We start from the raw sequence: 27,124 nt of genomic DNA on the forward strand, positions 1-27,124 counted from the left end.
GGGGGGATCAAGGTCTGTAGTTTTTCTTGTAGTCTCGATGGAAATGATTTGATGGTATTGTTGAGTTTCTTGGTGAAAAGGGGAGTAGGATCTTCTTGTAGTTCTTTGTAGTCTGTTGGCTTCCTTTATGTAGTCATCCTAAACCATGAAGACCATGAAGACTATGGCTCCTCCTTTATCTGCTGGTTTGTTACTATTTGGTGGTTAGATCTTAGAGATTCTATGGCCTTTTTCTCTGGTAGAGAGAGGTTGTTATGGTGGCGTGTGTTGCTGATTATTTCATTGTTCATTCTTTCCCTGAAGCAGTCAATGTAGCGGTCAAGGTTAGGGTTTCGTCCACTGTGAGGTGTCCAATCTGATGTTTTTTGGCATTGATCTTTTCCTGAATGTTGTCAGAGGATGAGCTGTTGTTGGGAATGGGTTTAGTTTGGTCGTGGAAATATTCCTTGAGACAGAGGTGTCAGAAGAATTCTTCTAGTTCTCCACATTGAAGTATTTTATTAGGGTATTTTTCTGGGCAGAAATGTAGGCCTTTAGAAAGGACAGATTTTTCAGTTTTGGTAAGCATGTGTGTGGAGAGAGTGATAATATTTGTGGGTTGGTTGCTGCTTTCAGTTTTATCAAGTCTGAGGTTGGAATGTTGTAAGGTGTTGGTGTTGTTCCTCTGATGGTTGTTTTGTGGCTGGGGAGCTTGTTCTTGGAGTAATTTATTCCATTTCTTCTTTTTATGTAGGATGAGTGTTGTAGAAAGTCTAAGAACATGAACATGTTAACTTCATTATAAAATGCCATTTTTGTAAGCAAATATTCTTCTGCAGTCTTTATGGCCAGACACCAGAGCCTGATGTTATTGCATATCAGTGTATGAAGTGACTAGAAGAAAAGTGAAATTCATTTATCTATTTTCACCATCTAAACCCAGAAATTCTACAAAACATAAATTAACAGCATAACCCTGAAAAGCAAGTTACATTTCTTTTTTTGCCCTCTTAATAATTTAACATTCTGGCACTGGTTTTTATTTAGAACTCCTGCAAATCTGTTCGTAGCCCCTGATGAAGTAAGCTGTTGTTTTTGGAAGTTTATACCTCTGAGTTAGTTGGTCTATAAGGTGCCACCCTGCCCCACTTTCATCCATTCTGGACTAGTAAGGGATTTTTTTTTTAAATATATATGTGGACCAAATCTGGAGGTCTTTACACAGGCAAAACTATTTGATTTCAATAGGTGTTTTCCCCCAAGAAAGAATCAGATAAATACATGGTTAAGTCCTCACAATTTACACCTGTCAGTCTCCCTTTAGACACAACCTTCCTCATCTGACCTGCTCCCTAGCTGCAGGATGCAGCCCTAGGGTTTATATGGGCCTAGGGCCCTGCCTTTTCTGGCCAACTGACCAGGTGCAGGTGCGGCCAATTCCCTCATTAGCTAGTTGTCATGGCAACCTGCACCTGGGTTCTTATCTGGCTCTTTGTGCTCTCTCCCCAGGGAATCTCTGCTCTAAGAGGAGCAGGTACCTTAGTGCCCTGCAACAACGGCCAAAGAGTTTTAGATAAAACTTTGTAAGGGGTAACCAGGCTTTGACAGAATCATGTGATACAGTTACAGCTAACACCACTTTTGCCAATGATGTTGGTTTGTCACTATACACTGTGATGTCTAATTGTGGTTTTTTTCAATATATCCTGGGACAATTTGAGCTACTATAACAGGGGCAGGCAATTATTTTGGGTGGAGGGCTGCTTACTGAGTTGTGGCAAGCCATCAAGGGCCACATTACAGGTAGTCAGGGGCAGATATATATTAATTTTCTAAATTTTTAGGGGCCCTGTGGGCCGGATAGAATGGCCTGGCAGGCCACATCCGGCCCACGGGCTACATTTTGCCTGCCCCTGTACTATAACCTCCTGCTGAGGCATGCTGATGTTTCTTACTTGCCACTCTAGACTTTGGAAGATGTTCCTACACAGGCATCTAGGAGACAGCACATTTGCTAGCACACTAAGGATAGGGACAGTAATTATACATAAACTGGTATAAGCGATCAGAAACCAGTTCAAACCTGTAACTCAACAGAAGTTCAGTGCACATAAATCACTTTCAAAGCAGCCAACACCAGTTTAAAATAAACCTGGATGGATGTAGTACCAGACTTAACCGATTTAGGTAAAATCAATTTATTGAACTTCTGTCCCAGATCCCCTCCAGATTCAAGTTAACTCACAGCCCCCCAGCATCCCTGGATGCTTTGTACCTTCCCTGCAACCTCCTCCCCCCTTGTCCCCCTTCAGTGGGCAGGCTTGCCTTGGCCCAGGCCATCTGCTCCAGCTGAGCAGGGAGGTGTGTTCTAGCGCCTCCCAGCATCTGGTTTGGACCACTACAGGCATATGGCTGCATTTCTGGAATCAAAAATGAATGTCTGTTTCTTTGTTTATTGGTTCAATCTATGCAGCTTAAACTAACTTGCGAAGATTGAATTAATTCAGTCTCGGGCATTTTGACTGTATGTACTTAGCCTAAATTTGCTTATTGCCAGCACTGTACATGAGAAAAGTTGAATTGTGGAGAACTCACTCAGCTAAGAGCTGCTGTATGTGGAGTCGGCTATGTTAGTCTGGTTATAGAATTTGGAAAATATGTTAACGTATATACAGGTCCTTAATTATAACTTTAATTTTCAGCCTGGTTTATACCAGAACAAAATGCTTTGCTGAAGCACTTTTCAGCTTTCCATTGTTACCACCTTATTACCTCCTGCTATTCTTCAGTAGTGCAGTAAATCTTCAGACCTAACAGTGCACAAGCCCCTTTGAGGACAACATTGGCTTTTTAAATATTAATTTCTATGCGGATCAGGGACATCCCAGTCTGGCTGTAATCAGAGGAAGAAGGAAAGAGGCAAATAATCACTGAGCATGACTGTTTAGGGAGTAATTTCTGTCAGAGAAACAATCATCAGCAAAGGTGGATCTGAGCTGGCTTTGTGCTCCCAAGCACAAGTAAGAATGATGTGGGCTTGTTTTATTCCCACAGTAGCATAACTGATTCTTCCCATCCCTTTGTCCTCCAAAGAGCTGCTTCTCTCCTACATTGCTGAAATTCTTGTTGTATATCTGAGCTACCTGCTGAGTAATATGCTAGTAAAAGGTGCCAGACTGACAGTGCTGGGAACTGCACTTCTCTGTTTATATCCCCAGTCCAGGTACAGCACATGCAGTGACTGTGCCCCTTGCCAGCAATGAGCCTCAACCCCAACCTGCAGGACAAAACCACAGGGGTGGGAGCTTCCGGGCCCATTCAGCTCTTGGCTGCTCTGCTGACTGTCGATTAGTGCCAGCTGTGGCAGCAAGTTGTGTACTGTGGAAAAACAAAACATATCTGGGCTTTCAGCCCACAGTCTAAGCAGGGGTCAGTCATGTAGCCTGTTTTTGTTTTGAGTGGACCAGACTTGTGCACTAGGCAGTTCTTTCAGAGTGAATCCATACCACTAAGAATTGGACTAGCACATTTATTTCACACAGACTACTGGATAGTCCTCAGGTAAAGTCTCGAGCAGTCTAGATTTAAAAACAAGTAATAGCTCAGTGAAAGGGTTTGTATCCCATTAGCAATTCCTTGGGCCATTCATCCTTCCTTTGTGTCGACATTGTATCCACATATAAGCAGAACTCTGGGCTTCAGTTTTCTATGGTTGCTAATGAAGTCTCTATCACTGCCACCTTCCAACAGTGACCTTCTCTTTTTGAAGAGAAATATTTAAACTTTCACTTTGTTAGTGGAGGAGAGTTCTAAAAACTCATATCTGACCCTATGTGGCAACTAAAATGGAGCCCAGCAGGGCTCTAAAGCTAGTTGTAACAAGCAATGTAACATGAAAAATTAAAGAAAGATTTCCTTGGATCACATCTGTATGTAGGTCACAGTAACTTAAAGCAGACAAGGCGAAAAACAAACCTTTTCAAACATGCCACAATAGTGAGGAAAAGTTTGTGAGCTGAAAATTGGTATTGAGAGATGTCACTGTTTAGTGCTGCCTCCCTAGCTTGCTGCTTCCCTTATGCCACTGGAGACTTAACAGTCCAGGGAGCATCACAGAAGCCGTGCACCACATCTGCGGCATGAGCTCTACCAGTACCTGCCCATGTAAACATAGTACCTGTTTTTTTTTTTAGTGTTCACCAGCAACTGCTCTATGCCATTGGTGTGGTAGCTGCCTAGAACCCTGCCCGTGGGAGGCAGGGAATGATGGCACTAATATCCAGTGGATTCTTTGGCAAAGACTATTTAGCTGACAGAAGAACATGGCATAGTAAAGGTGATGCATGGAGCCCACTGAGTAATGTAGGTGGAACCTCAGGCTTCAGCTGCCCAGCTCAGGCTACTTGCACCCCCTACACACACAGGGCACATCTACATTAAATGCTGACTGCGCAGTAGCCGAATGATACTGTGCACGTCACAACACTAACAGTGGTAATACACTATGGCTTAGTATTGTTAGGCTACTGTGCAGTAGCTTCACTTAAAAGGCATTTGCTGGTGCTATGCACAGTTATCACTGAACAGTAGCGTCTTGTGTAGTCATGCCCTACAGACAACAAAGGAGAGAGAGAGCACAGCTGGATTCAAGCCATTCCTCTGCCTTGCTCCTTGAGCTTTGGCTTCTTCCTTATCACTCAGTTCAGCTCAATCTTCTCTTCTGGGTGCAGACAGAAGAGAGCTTTAAGCCAACTGCAGTTGCTTCTCTGCTCCACTCCCATGCTAACCTGTAGTTCTGGCTTTCCTCACTCCCTAGCTTCAAGACAGGGCCAGTAATATTCTCTAGCTGAACTCCAGTTATTCCTCCCTTTGTGAGTTCCATTTAGCGACCTCCAGCCACTTTGGCAATCCCAGAATCCTCTGCTTGGTGTAGCAATCTACAAAGTCCACACACCTTTTAAGAAAAAATTCAGTGCTGGGTCCACTATTCAATTTTAAGGAGCCTGCAAGGATGGCAACAAATCTCTTTAACTAAATAACTTCATGTATGCAGCAGAATGGGAGAATATACAAATAATCCAATAAATACCCTTTTGCAGGAAAAGCTGGAGGCAAAAACAGAGCTGAACATAGGGCACCATAAGTCTAAATGCCTCTAGCCATAGGGCTTATGTATAAAGTCTAGCAACCACAATTGGAACTTCTGCATCAGCTGCAATAATGGAAAGAAATGTTTACAATTAAAAACAAAATAACACAATTAATGGAGACAAGACCTTAGAATGTAAATCATTGGTAGAAAAGCCACATTGGAAAAATGCAGATATCTGCTGCTGAATTCAACAGAAGAATCCCCTGGAATGTTTGCTTGAAAATCTTTATTGTGTGCCCAAGGTTACACATCATGCTCAATGTAAAGCCATTTGTATGACAAACAAAATGTCAGTTGTTTTTAGGCCAGTGCTTAGAGGTAGTAATGACTTTGAAAGTTTGCATAACAATGAAGATGGGTATATTTTGCAGAGAAACATCTTTTTTTTTTTGCTTGCTAGATTTACGTATGTTGTTTTTTCCTAGAATGAGACAAAATTTTAAAAAGTCTGGGTTCCTAGAATCATAGAGAAGTAGGGCTGGAAGGAACCTCCACAGGTTATCTAGTCCAGCCGGCCAGAGGTAGGAATATTCCTATTCCAGCAATCCTATACAATCCATAATCTAAAATGTATGTAAGACTACCATCAAACTTGACGCAACACAGATCTGCCACAGGTAAAGCAGGGGAACCACGGCAGCCAGCTCCTGCTTCTGTGAAATGTTGTCAATATATGCTCAAGAGATCCGTGGTAGAGAGCCATGCCTCCTGCTACAGAGGAAGGCAAAAATCCCCACAGTTCATACAGGTCTGACCATGAGGTAAAATTCCTTCCTGATCCTAAATATGGAGATCAGTCTCACCATGAGTGAGGGACAAAAGCAAGACCCTCTAACCTGGAACCTCCATTTCAAGAAATTACAGGTACAATAAAATGTTCTTAAAAGATACTAGTTCTCTTTAGCACGGTCGGTTAAAATGTTTAAAAATGACTTTTAATTGAAATAGGACCTTTTTAAATACCAAAAGAAATGTTGACGGTATTGAGTTTTTCAATGTTTTGTGATTTTTTTTTCTACAACATTTTGGCCCCACCTTTTTTTTTTTTTTCGCATTTGTATAACTTATTATAAAAACATTGAAAATACATCTAGATATAACATTTTCCAAAAGGCTGAAGGCTTTTGGTAAATGAATATTTAAAAAAATAATTTTTATAAAAATTGCTGGTAGAAATAATATGGAAATTGCTTCATTTTAACCTTGCCAAATGAAATTAAACTTTGAAATAATGAGACATTTGTTAAATGAGTTCTCCAGTTTTCTGGTGAATATCATGGTTTAGTTCTCTCTATAAGAGGGACAGTCCCTATATTTTTCTGGTGTACCATGGATCAAACTCATTCTAGAGACAGAACAAATTCTATATTTTGTTATGGTTCATGGGCTAGGGGATAAACATTGGACTCCATGGTCCTCTAAGTGCAAAGGACCTCCATCAGTGCAGTGGGGGGAAGATGCTTGGATAAAAATCAAGGGCAGAATGGAGTTCTAATGGTGTCACCAAAGTTTTGTTCTTGATGTTGTTAAATACTTTACAGCTGATTCCAGCATCATGCAGTGGGAAGTACGCTCCCCTTTTGAAACGTGTCTCTTTTTTTGCCATCTGCTTCTCTTCCTTTCCCATCTTCTTTCTTCCATATCTATCCTACTTCCCTCTGCTTGGAGCAACTCTCAATTCCCTGTGGTTTTCATTTCCATGTTCTCCTCCATCCCATCTACTGAAATGGTTAGCAATAAAATGCCTGACCATATTGGCATTTGAAGCCGATCATTAGGCTTTAGTGTGATGTAGCTGCACAAAAGGTAAATATGATTTTGGGATGCATCAATAAAAGCATATGCAAGATGCAGGAGGTGATAGTGCTTTTTTACTTGGCACTGGCTAGGCCTCATCTGGAATACTGTATGCAGTTTTGGGCTCCACATTTCAAAAAGTACATAGAGAAGTTATATAGTATCCAGAAGTGGGGACAAAAATGATAAAAACCTTGGAAGGCAAGTCATACTCATACAGACTGAGACGGGATTTAATAGCAACCTTCAACTACCTGAAGGAGGATTCAAAAGAAGATGGCACTAGATTGTACTCGGTGGTGGCAGATGACGGAACAAGGAATAATGGTCTCAAGTTGCAGCAAGGGAAGTTTAGTTGGATATTAGGAAAAGATTTTCACTAGGAGGGTAGTAAAACACTGGAACAGGTTACGCAGAAAGGTGGGGGAATCGCCATCCTTTGAGGTTATTAAGACCCAGCTAGACAAAGCCTTGGCTGGTCCTACTTTGAGCAAGGGGTTGGACTAGAATCACTAGATGGCCTCCTGAGGTCCCTTTCAACCCTAATTTTCTATGGTTTTATGATTCTATGAAATGTGCATCAGCTTGTGGAAAAGTCACTTAAGAGGGGACATGATAACAGTATTCAAATATCTGAAGAGCTGCAGAGAATTTGATTAATATCAATGGCTCAAAGTTTCAGCAAAGCAGGTTTAGATTGGCTATCAGGAAAAATCAGTGTTCAAGAAGAGGCTGGATAAGCAGTGATCAGGGATGATCTAGGAGTAGCTATGCCTATATTCTACTAGTAGTATTTCCCATGCTTCTGGGCTTTGGTTGCCACATGGGGTCAGGAGGGAATTTTGGGGGGATTTGGGGTTTGTTTGATTTTTTTTCCATCTTCCTCAAGAGCATTGACTGATTATAACCAAGGCTGGGGATTTTGACTGGAGTGTGCCAGCGTTCCTGCTATCTAGGTTCCTGGCTAGAGGGTCTTGCCCTTCTACTCAGGGTCAGACTGATTGCCACATTTGGGGTCAAGAAGGAATTTTATTCTGTGGTCAGATTGGTACCATTTTGCTTTTCTCTGTAGCAGGGGTATGACCCTACTACTTGGATCTCTAAAGCATATTTTGAACAACCTTTGTACCAGCAGGACATTGGCCACCATGATTTCCCTGCTTTACCTGTGGCAGGTTAGGGTGTCATGTCTTGTGGTTATGCCAGAGTCAACTATGTAGTTTTGCCAATAAATTAGACAACGGATTTGTATAAGATGGTTTGGATAGGGATGATCCTGCCTTTTGCAGGGGGTTGGACTAAATGACTTCTGGAGGTCTCTCCCAGCCCCACTTTTTTATGATTCTAAGATTTTGAGAGCCTAACTGCCGGGGAAGATGAATGGGATAAGGGCAGAGTTCTCATCTCTTGGTTAGGCTGCCTATTCAGAGGGTCTGGGACACAATATGACTTTGTTTTTCACTCAGTTCATCTTTGAAGATTCTCTTCACAACTCCAACAGTGTGGGGAAAGCAGAGGACACATGTAGCACTTAGATTGCTTTAAAAACAGTTTAAACCCAAAGCAGTTTAAATGTGGACACCAAGCATTCTACGACATGGATCTGGTCAGTCCTCGAGACAGCCCTCATGCATCATTTCTGACTTTCCTCCCCTGCTTCCAAACTGCTGTAACTGGCTGCTCTGGTATGTAGCCAGAACTCTCCTGCCTCTATTTCTTCTGCCTCTTTCTGTTGGTACTTTTTATCAGTGAGCCCCCTTGCATTGCTTTCTAGCAACCAGCTATGTCCTTACTCTTTTTGCTTGACTGATCATGACTCGCCAACCCCTGAAAATCCCAAAATGTGGGTCCAAGTACTTCCTCCCATCTCAGGCATCGTAAGTAAGGCAAGTACACTGCAGAGTTTGGTCAAGTTCAGACTTCTGAACATTATTGACTAGAAGGATAAACAGAAAGGTGAAAACAGTCCCAACCACAAGTCATCCACACCCTGCGACCATTAAAGAATGGGTGCAAGCACTCCCTCGCCCCCACCCACTGGGAGGTTTGTTGCCTTGGGAGCTCACTTTCATCCCCTCATGTTGAAGCCATAGCACTTCAATGCCTAAAAGGAAACCACTCTGTCTGGCATGCTAAGGCATTGTATATGTAAATGCCTCTGACCTGCAACAATTGTGAACTGGTTCCCAGTGACATGTGGGAAAGGTTTGATTGTTATGTGTGTCCACACCCTCAGTTTTCCAGGTATGTGGGAGAACTGGCAGCTCCAATTCGGCCTTTTAGCATGACACTGGGAAAATAACTAGCTAAACCTTTTTGCATCTCAGTTTACTTATCTGTAAGATGACATTATGAGTCTTTATTATTTCATATTTGTAAAAAGTGTTAAGAGCTTCAAATGAAAGGTGCATTAGATCTGTAAGGATAATTAGATAACCTCAGTTGTCATTAAATAATTATTAGATAGTCCCTCAGTAGTGAACAGTCAGCACATATCTATTTATGCCCCCAGGAAGAGGTTCTCTTCCACAGTACAGCTCTCCCACAGTACAGCTAAAGCTCTCCAGACCTAGCTGAGCCCCAGGCATCAGTAAGAGTCCAAAAGTAGCTATGTAGTGGCCCTGTGTCTGTGCACTAGACACAGTGCTCATTAGCAAACACACCCTATCAAACTGGCATTACTCATAAAGACCCAGGCAGAAGCCAAGTCATGACCATGTGTGGAACCCTCCCTCTGTGCACTGGCTGACTTGCACTGATGTCATGAGATGAGGTCTCATGGCCTGAGGCCCCAAGCATTATCCTAGTTGCTTGCCCTTATAACCATCTCTGTCCTATTTGCATCTTTCCTTCAAGAAGCAAATGGGAAAATTCCCTATGAAGTTCCAGCATCCTTGCCTCTGAACCTGAAAAAGAGCAAACAAACAAGGCAGACAGAAGGAAAGACAGCCCTTTCTACACTAAAGAACTATGGTATTGCTAGGTAGCCATTAGCAATCTAAAGCCAAACATAGCCATTCACAGTATTGCCAACCCCACAATGCACACACCAACTGCTGAAACTTCCTTAGCCTGACGAAGGGTTTTTGAACTCGAAAGCTTGCTTAATAACTATTCTCCAACTATTTGGGTTGGTCTAATAAAAGATATCAAATTCACCCAAGGAACCTTGTCTGCCTATGTCCTTAGACTAACACAGCTACAACCTACACCCCTGCAAAAATCAATAGACACACACTTAAAAATCAAGAGATTTGGTATGTAAATCATGAGATGCTATTTGGGAGGGGGGTGTATCTGTGAAGGTGTGGGGGGCTGTGGATGTGTGGGGGGGGTTTGGAGCCTGGGAAGGAAGGGTCCCTGCACACCCTGGCAGGATGCAGGGTACTCTTTGTCAGGGGCAGCAGCAGGGCTGGGGGCGGGGGGGCTGTGGCTTGGGAGTTAGGGGCAGGCACACAGACAGTCTGTGGAGGGAAAGGGCAGAGGGAAAGGGTGGGGGTGCAACTCAAGGCCCCCAGAATGAGGGGGGGGCATGGAGCACAGGCAGGGGCTGGGGTGGGTCATGCAACAGAGCCACAGGCAGCTCATTCAGAGGCGCAGAGGGTGGGGTGCAGCTTCCTGCTGCTGCATGCACCCCCGAGGGAGTCATGGGGGCCATGTACCCCCTGGATTTTTGTGTGGGGCAGAGGTGGACTGCCTGCTGCAGACTGAGGGTCTGCCTTTGCCCTGGGAGCCACACAACACCCGCTGAGTGGGCAAGGGACATGTGCAGTGTGGCATGGCCAACACGTATCTCCCATGGCAAAGTTTGGGAGCTGTGCACTGGCTGTGCCGCGTGTCCCCTGCCTGCCCGGCAGCAGCAGGGACACTGGCATCATGCAACTTCTAGAGCAAAGACAGCAGGGCACAGAGAACCCCAGCCCACAGTGGGAAGCCCGCCTCTGCCCGGTGCACAAATCCAGGGGGCACATGATGCCCCCCATACCTCCTCTGGGGATATACACAGCGACAGGGAGCTGTGCCTCCTCTTCACCCCCCTGCACCTCTGGATGAGCCGCCTGTGGCTCTGTCACATGACTCACCCCAGCCCTGGGGCCCCATTCACCCCAGCCCCTTCCCCACTCCCTCCCTCCCCATGCAGGCCTCGATCTGCCCCTCCACATGTTCCCCCTCCCTCTTCCCCTTCCTCTCTACAGACTTACCGGGTGGACACTCTACACATGCCAGAAGAAAAAATGCCAAGATCTGAGGGTTCTATTACGAGATCAGGAGCCAGGGTTAATTTTATGTAGAAATCGGAAGCCTTGTGGGTTTTTTTGTGAGAGTTGTCATTACTGCATTCAGTGTTCAAGGTGAATTTACTAGAGCAAGATTTAAAGTAGGCTGCAGACTTCATAGAATCTCAGGAGTCTCCAGTGAATAAACAGGAGACTTCTGAGGCAAGTGTGAGGCTGGTTATGTAGTACTACATATATCAATATAAATAAATGTAATATAATCAATTATTTAAGGCCTACTATTCTTCTGTGAATTAGTAAGGCTAGACCTAACATTCTTTCAGCCCATTTTAAACCCCAAAGTCATAGCACTGTGGCTTACATAGAAAAGTGGCCCTTTTCCACCTTGCAAGTGGCAAACATCCATACAATTGTACAGACTATACAGAATAATGTCTGTAGTTTGTCAAAATGCAGAGCTACAGTTTTACCGCTAGGTGACACTATTGCTTATGGCACACAATCTCTGCTAGATTTTCATGACAGTTGTTTCACATCAGAGAAATTTTTGCAAAAAATCAAACTGAAATTAAATCTGCTTTAGGAGGTTCAACTAATCCAATTTAAAACTGGTCCTGGACACCAAAACCCTGTTTACATTATCACTCTAACCAGTTTTAAAACCAGTTTGAATTTTTTGTGTCATATTTCACCTATTTCAACTGTAGCTTAAAAATTTTCAAGAGCTCATTACCCACTGAGCACCAAACTAAGCACCCAGATTTTTAAAAGAGCTGTGAATAATCAAATCACTGTCTTCTCCAGTATCACTGACCCTGATTGTGAATTATGGTATTGGATTAAAAAAAACAAGAAAGTGTTTTTAAAGTAGTATATTTGGGGCTCTGTTAAATTTGTTCTGATCATTTAGAGTGTACTTAAAGTCGCAATTCAAGCTCCTCTTGACAACCATGATGTCTAGAAAGTTCCTTTTTAATGAATTTGAGATTCTTGTGTAGTCTACTGATTCCAACAGGTGGGGCTTTTAAGAAAAACACTACTTTGAAGATTCATAAAACCTTGGAAGTGTTGCTTAAGCTGCTCCTCTCACTTCACTAATTTTACATCAGCATTCTTCTATTGGCCTCAGTCAAGCTATTCTTGTCTGTCAGAGTAAATGAAGATAAAGTAAGTCTCTGTAACAAGACTGCTGTAAAGAATCACAGGTAATGTATATACTTCCCTCAAATACAGAAGTGTATCTGTATGTATAAGGATATATATACAAGTTTGTACTTCAGGGGGCAAATATAAAGGCACTGGAAACTGTAATACTTGCAGTGATAAAAACACATGTACATATTTTCATGCATGTGTTTGCAAACACATGCATACGTAGCTTAGCTAAGCAAAGAAATAGCATTGTGTCACTTTGCATCATATATTTTCCAACTCTCTTTGTGCACACATATAATGAGCCTGTGTCTGTGTTTTATTTCTGCCACAATGTTATCAGGAAAGCTGTGACTTGAGAAAAGGGTATCAATTATTTTCTCTCTCGTGCTTATGAGGTCTGTTGTCATTTCAAGCAGAACACTTTCTTACTTGCTTCTCAGGGTAATGAATGGCTTATTGCCTCCAGCAGGTAGCTGTCTGCTCTAGCTGACCATCAGAGTGAGCTGTGGGATGGCAGAGTACTGAAAGGCTCAGGAAATGGCTGGGAAGAAGGAAGGTAGTGCTATGAAATAGAGTAGAAGATAACTAGACAAAGTTCTTAGATTTGATAAAACTGATTGCAAGACAGGTATTCCTTAACATCTAATTTTAATGTTCTTCTATCATGGGATTCAGTAAAGTGCAACCTTCCCTAATATTAATAGTTTAATAGTGTACAGCAGTGGTCTTTTTGTCTGTGGGCCAGATCTGGCTGGTGGACCCAATTCAACACCCAGGACATGGGTGGCAGGGCCCCATCCAGCCACATGGAGTGGACCAGAGGGGCAGCCTGGCTCCAATCCAGCCTTGTGGGGAAAGGGGGCTTGGCCCCACCCCAACCAGGCCAGGGGGGTGAAGTGTGGTTCAGCCTCTGTGGAGGAAGGGGAAGACCTGCCATACAGGGGAAGGAGGCATGGCTCAGCCACAACCTGGCTCAGGGGGGTAGGGTGACTGCCTTTTCCAAATTGGAAGGCGGGACATAGGCCTGCCTGTCCCCTACTGCCTCCCATGGCATGGTGGGAGCAGAGCCTGTGGGGGTTGGGGAGGATGCAGGCTGCCCGCTGTGAGCTTGGGGCTCCCTGCCCTGCTGCCCTCCCCCTGGACCCCCACACTGGCTGCACCACCATGGCAAGTGCCCCCTGCCCACCTGGCAACACTGAGGGGCACAACTCTGCACTGCTGCTGCCAGGTGGGCATGGGGACCTCGCCATAGAGGTGCAGCCAGTGCAGGGTTCCCAGGGCCAGGACAGCAGGGTGAGGAACCCCGAGCCCGCATCCTCCCCAGCCCAACACAGATCTGGGGAGCACGTATCCCCCCATGCATCCCTCCCAGGGAGTGTGCACAGCAACAGGGAGCTGCCCCCCCACTGCCTCTTGGATGAGCCACCCGTAGCTACATCTTGCTCCCGAGCTGGGCTCTGCAGCTGCGCATTCCTACCCCAGGCCCCATGCACTGCCCTGGCTTGGCGGTGCCCCCAGCCACCAACCCTACCCCACTCCCTCCCTCACTGTGGGGGCCTCAATCTGCTCCCCTAGCATAGACTGTTCAAATTACGAGAGAGCTCGGGGGGGCTGAACCCCTTCATAAGAGACGAGAGCTCCCCTGTAAGATTTGGAGGGCGTGGGTCCTCCAATTTTATTAGATCATTGTTATGGGCAGACCAATTTTTTTGCAGCCTCCACCCCAAGAATCAAAGTGTAATTCAAACCCTGGATTTACCTGCAGGCAACTGGATTAACAGCTGTCCACTGCAGCCTGGAGCTGTATTCCTGGCCACATTCATGTGTGCTTGTGCACACATGCACATGGCACCCCCTGCATCCTGCTCCCCCCAGCCCTAAGCAGCCCTTTCAAGGCTGGAACTCTGCCAGCCTGCATGGGGAAACCCACCATTTCCCACTTTTTTCCATGGTGAACAGAAAACCTGGATCCCTGCATGATACTGGGAATCTGGGACAAATGCTGCCCCAGAGTCATGCAGCCCAGGACTGGGACTTGATGTTCCCATTTTGGGACTGTCCTGCCCAATTACGGATGGGTAGTTAACTTGCAAGGGTGGGGCCTGGCCCCGTGGGGAGAAGGGGATGGCTCCAACCTGCCATGCAGGGCTTGAGATTTTGCAAGCAGGGAGGGTGGTGCTATTAACTGCCACTGCTCCCTGGCAGCCAAATTTCCTGATCCATGAGGAGCCCTGCAAGCCAGAGGTTGAGCACTCCTGATGTACAGAATTTATGTGTACAGGTAAAATCGCAGGCTTCCCAACTGCAACAGGGATATGTTGAAAATCCTTATTTCAGAAAAAATCAGAAGCAGTGCAGCATAGTATGCTAGAAGTATGTCTATGTCGAGGACTGTTGTGTTGAAGTCAGAGCAGGGCTTTTGGTACTATTCCAGTCTCTCATGGGACAAGGGACAAGTCGTACAACCTGTATTTAAACTACAGTACTGTGCCTTTAATAATGAAGAGTTGGAGAAGAGCTTTCTCGATAGTACAGTGTATATAATATATGCTGTGTTTATTCCATACATCTCGAACTCTGAGTAACCCTAGGCAAGCTGGCTGGAGAATATGATCTTTCTTTAGCTCTGCTTCTTTGTGTTCTTATTTCAGCAGTCATGAATTGTCTACATTTAGACATATTGAAGATATAAAACTAGAGCCTAGTGAAACAGAGAGTCTCTATTATACGAAATATTGACATTTCAACTTCTCTTTTCATCCCCAAAACAGAGAAAAATGTAAATTTTTAAATTGACAACAGAGTGGAAATAATAAAAAAAAATTGCCAATATGAAAATGGTTAGCTTTAATATTTGCAGTTGAATAAAAACGTTTCACCCTTGTCAACAGCAAAATATTTTATGGAGTCCAGTCCATGGAAGAAAACAGAGGCTGCAACTGCTCCCATAAGGCAATGTTCCATAGGGAAATGCAGTTTACGGGGTGCAGGGCTGGGGGAGAGGGGGGTTAAGACTGAGATTAAACATCCAAGTTAGTTCAGAAATGAGACATTCTGAACTGATTTGCCCATCTGGAAATTGAAATGTTTTGAAAATTCAAAATTGGTAATTTTGATTCCAGGGAACCAGCATTTTCTATCCAACATGATGAACCCAAGATAAATGATATATTTGAGCTGTACGCTCCTTAAATCAGAGACACTCATCTAACTAAGCAGCTACAATTAAACACCCATAATGTAAAAGAGCCGCAAGGTTGAGCAGGAAGACAGGAGCAATTTAGACCAGACAGAGCGGCTGGGGTATTAAGAGCCCTGCATGTCTTTTCGGATAAGCAACAGCATCCTGGAGTGCTGTGTCACTCAATGCTAACATATTGACTCCCTTTCGAGGCACCATTTAGAAGAAAGTTTGTGGTTAAGAAATAAAGGAAAGACAAGATAACAAAACCCTTAAAATCTTTTCTGTCCCTTGACATGGCACTTAAACCTAATGGGCTCTTCTGTAGTGGATGCATTAGACTGCACAGACTAAAACAGATAGGTGGAAAAACCAAGCTCTTCTAAGCTTTAAATTGGCCATGTCTCTAAATAGCACTTTGCAAGGTGAGCAAAAGTTTGCTTTTAGCTGAATGCTCCACCAACAGAATAATGGGAAATGAGGTGAGCACTCTGAATTCCTGTTAATGCAGGGAGTCAAACTGGTCATTACATCTAATAGGGTATTTAATTGGCAGTGTTGCTAATCTTTAATTTTCTTTTATGCACTAACATCTAGTAGTTAAATATTTCAATGATAAATAAAAAAGTAATCAAGAGAAATATAAGATATATACCTTGTTTATTTTTTAAAAGCTCTTAATTTGAAGTGTACATTGTGTTGTATTGCTGAAGCCTTTGCAGACATCTGACTTCTATACATATGGTAGCATTTGTGTTAAATATTTAACGACTGAATCACCATTGCTTGGAATGATTCTATTGTGAGTAATGTAGCAACCTTTAATGGCATTCCTATAGTATAGATAAAGCAAATTCTAGTATGTCTTATTTACTGTTCTTCCTGATGTTAATAAATTTAGTTTCAGACTGGTTCTCTGTGCCATAGCACAGCATTTCTCCATAAAAACTTACAGATATCACAACACCATGCAAAATCAACCATCAGTGTTGTTTAATATACTGTACTAGGTAGAGCATAACATTTTGCTGTAATAACCGAGGGATGTGACTTGCTGAAATTCTGCTGTAGTCTACCACAGCAGAAAATTAGGAATAATGCAGTTAGATGTAAGAATTAATTTAATGCCTATGAAAATGTGAAACCCAGAGGACTAGCTTCAGTAAAATGTTATAGAAGCATGAAAGCCCTAGCCATACTGGCACTCCTAGTTACTACAATGGGAGTAGGACTAGGATATGTTCCATCTGAGGCCTCACTTGAACACAGTTCAAGATTAGGGCAAATTTTATAGATGTATGCTTCTGAAGAATAATGGCAATTTAAAGAAGTACTTCCCAGCACCTTTTAATCAAGACAATTTGAATCTGCTTTAAGTGTCTAGAGATGGCAAGGTACTGTACTCCCTAGTTTCAACAGCAGCCAACAGTAGATGAAACTGTAATGCCCATAGGGTTTGAAATACAGGGGGACTTGGGGGGGCTGAGCCCCCCCCCTTAAGAGACAAGAGCCCCCAGCCCACCCTATGCCTTTCTAAGCAGCTCAGACAGTGGCGGGGGGAGCTCCTTTTGGCTGCCACTGCCTCAGACCCCACCCCCACCACAAGAGTGGAATGTAATTCAAACACTGAATGCACATTAACCCAAGAGAGACTTCATGTCTTTTTTGGCATATAGTTTTCTTTTTCTGGTGATGACTCAACCTTTCTGTAAACCCAAGGTCTCACATCAAAAGTATCCATAGACAAGATTACCTTGAAGATGAACCCCGTGTGTGGCTGTCTTGTTCTGATATATCAGCCAGTAAAATTATGCATATATAATCAAGTAATAAAAAATTTATTACACCTGATATATACTATGGTGATAAAGGGGGCAACGACAATCAGTTATGACATTAGAATGGTTGTAGTGTCTATTTTAAAGAATCTCAGATGTTAAATTTACCTGGTAAGAGTTTTGGTTATTTTCTGTTAGGAATATCAGATATTTTGGTACATTTAAGGAAGAAATACAAATCTTCAGAAATGGCATTAGTTTGTTTTTGCTAATTAAGGTTTGGCTAGTTTTTAGTTTTGTTGGACACAGTTGAATTCCCATATTTGTTTTCAGTCTAAATATGATTTTTCAGAGAAATCTAGAGCTTTCCTAAAAATGCATTTATTCTTCTTTTGGCGTTTTCTTGTTATATAGAATCATAACATAGCAGGATTGAAAAGGACCTCAGGAAGTCAAGGCAGCTAAAACATCTCAGTCAAGTGTCTGTTTAATCTGCTCTTAAAACCATTTGCAGATGACACCAAGCTGGGGGGAGTAGTAGATATGCTGGAGGGTAGGGCTAGGATCATTGTTACATAGACAAATTGAAGGATTGGGCCAAAAGGAATCTCATGAGGTTCAACAAGCACTAGTAAGGCCAGTGGAGTACTGTGTTCAGTTTTGGGTCCCCCACTACAGAAAGGATGTGGACAAATGGGACAGAGTCCAGTGGAGAGTGACAAAAATGGTGAGAGGACTGGGGGATGTGACTTATGAGGAAAGACTGAGGGAACTGGGTTCATTTAGTATAGAGAAGAGGAGTGCTGACCTAATAGCAGCCTTCAACTAACTGAAGGGGGGTTCAAAAAAGGATGGAGCTAAACTGTTTTCCAAGGTGGCAGATGACAGAACAAGGAGCAATGGTCTCAAGTTGCAGCAAGGGAAGTTTAGGTTAGATATTAGGAAGAATTTTCTCACTAGGAGGGTAGTAAAACACTGGAACAGGTTACCCAGAGAGGTACTGGAAGCTCCATCCTTGGAGTTTTTCATAACCCGGCTAGACAAAGCTTTGGCTGAAATGATCTAGCTAGGGATGGTTCTGTTTTGAGCAGGGGGTTGGACTAGATGACCTCCTGAGGTCCCTTCCAATCCTCACTTTCTATGATTTTATGATCTCACAACTTCTCTGGGTAGCCTGTTCCAGTGCTTAAGGATTGGAGCAGAGGTGTATCTTTTAATTTTGGTTCCTGGGATAGCATGAAGAGCAAGGGGAGTGAGAAAGGCTGCAGTGGCGCTATGAACTGCTGCTACCTTGGCACAAGCTCCCCCAGTATGGGTTGCAGCAGCAAAAGTGAGTCACAAGAATATATGAAAGGGTCACTAACAAACTTTAAAAATGGATCAACAAACTTTACAAATGGATTCTGCTTTAAAGGAGAAATATGTGGGAAACTGGCTTTTCACTTGCAAGCTGGCACAGTTCCAGCCTGCAAGGGGCTGCTTGGGGCCCCACCATGCCCCACACACTCTGGGGCTTGGGCCTGGGGGTAGGGGGCTGTAGGTCAAGAGTGAGGGGCACTGGGACAGGAATGGCCATCAATGTTTACAAATGGATCCTGGTACAAAAAGAGTTGAGAACCACTGTCCTAGGGTACAGTATTTCCTATAGAGATAGGGAAGTGTTAATGCTCTTGCAGAAGAGATCTCAACACAGCCTTCTGCAACACTATAATTTTTGTCTCTCATGTTCAAGAAAGATTAATTCAAATTGGAACAGAGGCAGAAGACTACTAGAATGATCAGTGAAATGGAGAACTTATCATATGAAAGGAGTCTAAAAGAGCTTGGATTTGTTTAGCCTAGCAAAATGAAGACTGAAAAGGGGTATGACTGCTCTGTAGAAATACATCAGGGAGTAGACATCAGAGGGAGAAGAGATAAAGAACAATATTGGCACAAAGCAAATGGTTCTAAATAGGCAATGAATTGGCTAGAAATTAGAAGGAGGCCATCAGAGAAAGGAAATTCTGGAATAGCCTGCAAGTAGGAGTAGTTAAACAGGTTTTAAGGTGAAGTTTGATCAGTTTATAGACACAATTATCTGACACGGCTATTTGTAATAGCAGGGCACTGAACTGAGGGACACAGGAGGTCTCTTTCAGTCCTATGTTCCTATATTTCTATATGTGATTTGGGTGCACTAGGAAGGTAACTTGTGTGTCCAGGGCCAATGTAATGAAAGTGATGTGAGTTATTGCTTTTACTTCAGGCGACTTCGATTGGTTCAGTATGCTTAAAGTAGTGGCACATCATTGCTTACCACGTAGGACCACTTCTGCCTTTCAACTCCAGAATGCTGCTTTAATTTGCCAGTTGCCACAGGAATAATTAGACATGTTCTCCTCCTCTTTATTATAGAGTGTTAAAGGTGTTTTAATTAATTTGTGCTGCTAAATTGGTTTTGCAGTGCCATGTAGCTTCATCTTTAGCAGCTTTGAGGCACATCGAAAGTACTTTGATCCAGATTACCCCTCTCCATGGGAACTATCCCTGTGAGGTCTAGAAACTACAGATTTCCTGGGATCAGTGTGTGACAGAGTAAAGGAAGCTTCTCATTAACTATTAGAGAACAAGCACAGGCTTGGTCTCCTCAAACCACAATATTGAGAGAAATATGTGCCTTGTGTCTCTGGGTAGGTTCCCTTTCCCTTTTGGGATCCTTTTCCAGCTGTTTCCTTTACACACCCCACCTTTCAGAGTGCCCTAGCATGGACAAAGGTCATCATTAACTTCTCTGCACAAGTCTTGCACAAATGCCTAAAGCATTGTGTTAAATGCACAGACTTTGCACAAATTTTAGCTCTTCAGTAATTTAACCACATCTTGTTGATAATTACTTTTCTACTGCTTATGAGTTCAGAATAATAACACCTAGCACTAAGTGGATACTTAATAAGGCAAAATTATAATGGGACTCCCAAGGAATTACACATTACATTAACACCAAATGAGTTCATCTGAATTCATTATGAATGATTACTCTGAATACCAAAGGAATTAATAATCATTAGCCATCAACTATGGGGGGGTTTCTGAATAATTGCCCAATACAGTTGTATTAAGAATTTACAGGCTTTCCTGATCAAACTTCATGCTCAAAAAATCATTTAAGGGTAACTTTGTTTTCACTGGAGAGTTCCTAGATTTATTCTGAATTTGTCCTTTGCTCAGCTGCATTTCAGTTCTGAAAGGACTTCAGAGACAGTCACACATCCTAGTTCACTTACTAATGGAATTTCTTTTCTTATCTTCATTTTGTCATTGAGTGTATCTAAGTTGGCTTTAAAACACATCTGAAAGGTTAACAAACTCTAAAGACAGGGAGAGACCTTCAAGGGCAGGGTGACTTTGACATTAAAATAAGAATGCAAGACTTTCTTTTTATGACTTTGTGGTAAGTAAATTCTGAAAGTAAAGATATGCCAAGGTCTTTGATTCAGTTGCTGAAAGTTCTGTCTCCTCCCAGTGGAATTTGGAGTCTTGGCTCTTTTGCATATCACAGAGCGGTTTTACAGACAGAGGGAATGAACTCTTTGATTCATTTCTTCAGGCACAGGTTTCCACAACAATGTTACTTATCTAACGTCCTATTCCCACTGACTGCCTGCACTGTCCATGCCGTTTCAATTCACAAACTCTCTTTCTTTGACAAATTCAAGCACAACAGCTAGCCTTGTCTCTATCTGTTTGACTCTTATACCCTCTATTCTTAACTCCTGGGTTCAAATCTCCAGCATGCCAAGTGTTGAGGGTGAAGTCAATGGCTCAAGCAACCTTTTTAAAGTACAGATTTCAAGGCAAAACAAATATAATTACACATCGACCCCAAACATATAATCAATGGCTCAGATCCATCCTGGGCAGAGATTTAATAGATTTCAAAGACATTAGGGCTGGAAGGGACCTCTCATCATCAGGTCCAGCCCCCTGCCCAAAGGGCAGGCAGTCAGCAGGGGTCAAACGATCCCAGCAAGATAGGCAGACAAGGTTACTTGGGTGAATCTGATGTCTTTTATTAGACCAACCCAAATAGTTGGAAAATAGTTATTAAGCAAGCTTTCGGGTTCAAAAACCCTTCGTCAGGCTAAGGAAGTTTCAGCAGTCGGTGTGTGCTCTTCCTGGATGGAATGAAGAGTAGAGAAGCCAGCGGCTGGGCTGGTATGCATACAAGACAGGTGGTCAGTGAAAATGTAGATTGAGGAGTCAATGGGTGAGAGACAGGCTGGGGAGGTGGTGGGGAAAGAGAGAGAAGGGGGATGAAAGTGGAGAGATAGCTGGGGAGTCAGATGTCAGGCAGGTTATAATGTGTCATAAATCCAATGTCTATATTCAGTCCATGATTTTTAGTATCCAGGAGGTTGATGAAGTGGAGTTCATAGGCTTGTCTCTGGGAAGTGTTTTGTAAGTTTCCTCTGAGGATCAGGACTGAGAGATTGGAGAGAGAGAGTGGTTTTCTTGTGAGAAATGTGCCCCCACCGGTAATTGGGTATTCCTGTCTTTGATAGATTTCCAGTGTCCGTTCATTCTGGTGCACAGTTGTTGTTTGGTCTCTCCTACGTATTTTTTTCTACTGTCTGCAGTCATGCAGGGATTTTGCCTCACATTTTTAATATGACGCAGGAATGTAATTTAATGAACCTAAATTCACATGAAATGCCCTGATGGAAAATACGTAGGAGAGACCAAACAAGAACTGTCACCAAAATGAATGGACGCCGGAAATCTATCAAAGACAGGAATACCCAAAATCTATCCAGCCAGCACCTCCCTCCCCAGCAGGCTGCAAAGTTGGGCTGCAGTGGCAGCAAAGATTAATAGTTTCCAATGGGGAGCCAGCATTTTATTTTTATTAAGTTTTTTTTAAGTAGATTTTGCAGATAGTCCTGGATTTCACAGTTTCCATGAAAACCACAGAATTACAAACTGATTAAACCCTTGGTCATAATCCACTATTTGTGACATCATCACTAACCAGGGAGCAATTATCAGATATCCTTAAAAGTGAGACATGATGAGCAACTCCCTGCTGTGAGACCAACAAGTTTAACGCACCTTCTGCTAGCCTGGCCAGAGAAAGGCTCCATACAAGCCTAGCTAGAAGATTTGTTACCATTGGACAGTGTAGAAATTCAGCCATGACACTAAGCCAAATGCAAACTCTCAGCACTATTCTGTAGAAGTCAGTGGCATTATACGTGGGATGAATTAAGGTCTGGGAGCATGAATAGGCCAGATGCACGTCTATACTAATTGGTTTAGTCTTCTCTGTTAGCTGGCCACCAGATGGCAGACCTAACCTCATGTAGGAGAATAATCTTTTTCTCTGGCCTACACAAGGAACTGTTGCAACTTCTGGCTCAGTTAGAAAATAATAGCTAGAGCCAAGGGTAACCTAATGATAACAGCCAAATTGTGGAGACCATCTTCAGCTTGTATACCTGAAACCAACAAGGCAGCTGAACAGTCTGCCTAACTCCATAATATCCTAATCTCATGGGCACTACTATCACTCTTCCTCCAAGGGAAACAATTCTTAGCTCTTCACAGGCATTTAATTAAATTGGAGTTGAGTTCTATTAAATGGAAGTATAATATAATGTGAACCAAGGACATTTTTAGCAATGTCTACAATCTCACATTTTATGGGTAGGAGTACAAACGGTATCTATTCTGAACTACAAGCAGGTGCAGGTTGACCTAAGCAAGAATGTGTACAGAATTTTTAATGAAGTTTGGGTCTTCTATGTTACCTCTGTGTTTATGCCTCCAAGGATGAAACTCACTCGTGTAGAAGTGTGCTGGCATGGAGCTAATGTAGCATTCATATTCCACTTCCATCTCTGCAGAGGGATGGAAATCAAGAGAACTTTAAACTATCAAAATCTAATACTGTTGGGTACAGAGAACAGCTTCACTGAAACCAGAGCGGTAGCAACTTGGATGGTCTTGGGAGATTACTTTACAAAATGCTTAATTTGCAAATACTCTTCAAAAGTGACCAGAGATGTATAGTAATAACAAAAAAAACTCAGGAACACAGCAATGCAATTCCATCAGGGGCTTATATACACAGGAATGTTAGTGTGCAGAATCAAGGGTGTGAATTTGCAGTGCACTGTCTAGTCTTTATACTGAGTCTGTTAATGCCACTTGCCTATGTGAAAGGTAACTTACTCCACTTGGAAAGACAACTAAGGGGTCCACATGCCTGAGACAGCATGGAGTAGTGGACCAGTGTACATTTGCATCCTCACCGACTGCAGGTTAACTTCCCCACGCACACTAGCCCCAAGCCTTGTAAATTTGTGCAGATATCATCTTTTTGCTTTAGCATGCCAAGAGTTGTAGAAAGCGATTGCTGTAATTTGATTCCTGCAGAGATAGCTACATAAGGAAGTCATGTATCTGCACATAATCTGCTTATCTCTTTCCCAGCTGTCTCCTACAGCCACAGTGCTTTTCTTTATCTGTCAGCTGATCTGATTTCCAAGGTTCTTTGTACTATATTACTACACCAAGGAGATTGCCCTTGTAAGTTCTGTGCAAACAGGGAAAGTTCATGGCTTGAGTTCATTTACCTTCTCCATTGCCTTATGCAGGTGAGGTTTCCATCTAGAACATGCAGGGCCCAGTGCAAGACAGAGGCCCTAAATGCTCTGCTCTGATACTGTAGAAGCTAGCCTTGGGCTGATGTCATTAGTTATATTTTGGAGGTCAAACCTGAAGAAGAGAGATGCAACTCCTGATCAATTACTACTTTTAATTAGTCACAAGAGTGCACATACAAAAGACAGGTGAAGACAAAAGCTTAAGTAAGGGCTCACAAATAAGATATAAACTATGTATTATTACTGAAAAGGAACAGATCTTACAATGATATAGTTTAACTGGATAAGCCTAACTGGGTGGATCTACACGAGACATTTACTGGCTAATTAGCTCCACAGTAAAACATCAGTATCTACATGTGCAATACTATTAGGTCGGAGTAAATTAATTTACTCCACTGCAGGCTAGTACTTGTATGTATACAAGTACCTGTATAAACAAGTACTATCCTGTGGTGGAGTAAAGTACTCCGCAACAACACGAGTGTAGATGCTGATGGGGCTGGCTGCCTGCCGGCTAGCCCCGCACCAGAGCACCTTTGTGTCCCAGCCAGCCCCTCCGTATCACATTGAGCTTGGTCAGAGCAGCCCTGGGCTGGCAACCTGACCCCTTGGGCCCCCTGCCAGCTAGGGCTGTTCCAGTCTGGCTCCACATGCTGCGCTGGAATTTATTTCTTTGAATGAATTTCACATGTAGATGCACCCAAGGTGTTTGAATGAAGCTGCAATGGAATGGGACAGCAAAGGCCTACAGCCTTTGACAGATTTACTTAGTACTACACTACTACTGCAGGCAAGGGCAGCTCCTTTAAGAAGTAGGAGTTTCCTAGTTCTCAAATATTGTGCCAGTACAAATAACACAGAAATGTACAATTATGCACATGTCCTTGTGTTTTTTAAGGCTAGTCACAGAATGTGGAGAACACTCATTAAGGAAAGATACATGACTGCCTTCACTTTCTCATACAGAGATACACTTTTTATTACATACAGACAACAGATGGCATGGCTTTTGTAATGTCAGACTTTAGTAGGAGCTAGTCAGCAACTGCACAGCATGGTGCAATTTAAAGCTGAGCTGATATTGGTGGAAGGGAATCCCAAAGCATTTGTTTGAACTTTTTTCCATTTACTTTACTTTGTGTATGCCCCTCTCACATTTATTTCTGAATGTGTTCCATAAAGTTCTTATACTGGCAGAAATACAGACCAAAAACACAGACCAAAAGCAAAGTTTTAAAATGGATATTGTCTACCTAAGAAGTCACATTTCTGTCTAAAAGTTTGATACTTTCCATTGCTATAAATCCATGTAAAGTTACTGTCTCTGAGAGATATCAGGTGTTGAAGTAGGTAATAAAAAAACAAAGCATGACCTTAAGTTTCCAACTAAAAAGACTGAGGCAAAATCCTCTTTTTCAGTGACAATAGTGATCTCATATCATGCTGGTTGGGAACTGTAGACAATTTTCTGGCCAGAAAATACCAATTTGTCAAAAATAAAACTTTCAAGTAAACTTTCAGTCATAATTACTTCAAGAAAAATGAGGTTGGGTGGGGGGGAGGCAGAAGACAGAGAAAGAAGGTGAAAGAGAATCTCTTGGAAGGATGGACACATACCTGGGAGACCCAGTTCTACTTCCTGCTCTTCCAGATTCAGAATTGCCTCATCCCACAAGACTTCCCCAGCCACCCAATTATTGGTTATGCTGTGGTCTCCTTTTCCCCAGCCATGAAAAATGTTGAAAGGTGTTCATGCTGACCCAGTGCACAACGGAAAACATATTTTGAAAGCTCTAAGGAACTGTTTCTCACTGTGAATGATGAAGAAAGAGAAGGCACATTCCCATGACTGAAAAGGATTATGTGCATCCCTGGCTAGCGGGTACTGCAGATTGCAACATGTACTCTAATATTCTGGGAGCTGACTATACCCTGTGGGTAGAATATTCTCTTTACAGCAGCATTATCCTGGATGAAATGCTGGCCAATCCCTTTTCTTTGCCCATAGGAGATAAATCTTCCCAGCTGTGAGATAAGCTCTTTCAGGACTGAATTCTTAGAATGTCCCAACAGAGTCTACAGGACTAAGATTCAATAATAATTTGTTTACTTTATAGTTAAGGGTTGTGGGGGTTTGGCTTTGCTATTTGTCTGTTTAACACACCATCACTTAAAGAAATTAAGTCCAGTGTCTGTAACTCTCAATCCCCACCTCTACCCAGTAGTCAGGTCAGTTCCGAGGTCACTGAGACCATTGGGACACCTTAGATGCTGTAACAACACTCTTCCACTCTGCCCTGTGTTCGGCTAGCTTTGCGCACACTGTCAGCTGAAGCTCCTTCCAGTCCTTAATATTGGTTCCCCAGCTCGTCTTGGGCCTACTTCTTTTTCTCTTTCTCTCCACTGCACCCTGCATTATGGCGTTGGCAAGGGCGCCCAGTCTTCTAATGATGCGTCTAAACCATTGCAGCTTCCTTTGTCGCACAACCTCCAACAAGGGTATGTAGGTTTAGAGGCCTGGGTCTACCAAATAGACAGTTCCTTAAATGCATTTTTACCTGCAATCAAGCAGTATTTCCATGTATACATGGGTGTAGGTGTTCAATCTTAGAGACTTTTTTTCTTTTAAATTATGTAGGATTGTAATACTAAAAGATTTGGAGTATAATGAGATTTTCTCTCAGTAGGTACTGGAAGGGAGTTTAGGTCTTTGTTTTTCTCTCCTAGTGAGTGTGGATTATCTATTAATTAAAATTAAATAATTGCATCCAGCATAATTTGTTTCCTGTGATTACTCAGCATGGGGCATTGATGGACTTGGATGAAACTTTGTTTCTTATATCTCTTAATGAACCCACTTAGTTACACTTTTTCTCTGACCTGTGAACTAAGCAGATACAGTCTTACACTAGCACATGGGATTAATTTTTTCTATTTAAGAAATACAGAGAAATAAAGTCTCCCTTACATCTGATAGCAATATTTTGATCATCTTGCTACAAAATCCCTCATGCTGAGTACATGCAGTTTATTTACTGCTTGCTTGCTGTATTTTTCTTTAAATGTTACCGTAAACACACAGACCTTTTAAATTAGGTTTGGTCTCACGTGATTTATTTGGAGACTGCTCCCACTGAACAACTAACAATTTGGTGTGGAAGACAAACTGCTGGGCCAGATCCTCGGGTGCTGCA

At 42.7% G+C, this 27,124-nt stretch overlaps 1 protein-coding gene across 3 annotated transcripts in view; it reads left to right on the plus strand.

The window, feature by feature from the left end:
- Positions 1-27,124, plus strand: part of FABP6 (fatty acid binding protein 6) — a 64,424-nt gene that overhangs the window by 29,452 nt on the left and 7,848 nt on the right. The window lies entirely within an intron of this gene.

The sequence above is a fragment of the Alligator sinensis genome, unplaced genomic scaffold, assembly GCF_000455745.1.
Source record: "Alligator sinensis unplaced genomic scaffold, ASM45574v1 scaffold360_3, whole genome shotgun sequence".
Lineage (NCBI taxonomy): Eukaryota > Metazoa > Chordata > Crocodylia > Alligatoridae > Alligator > Alligator sinensis.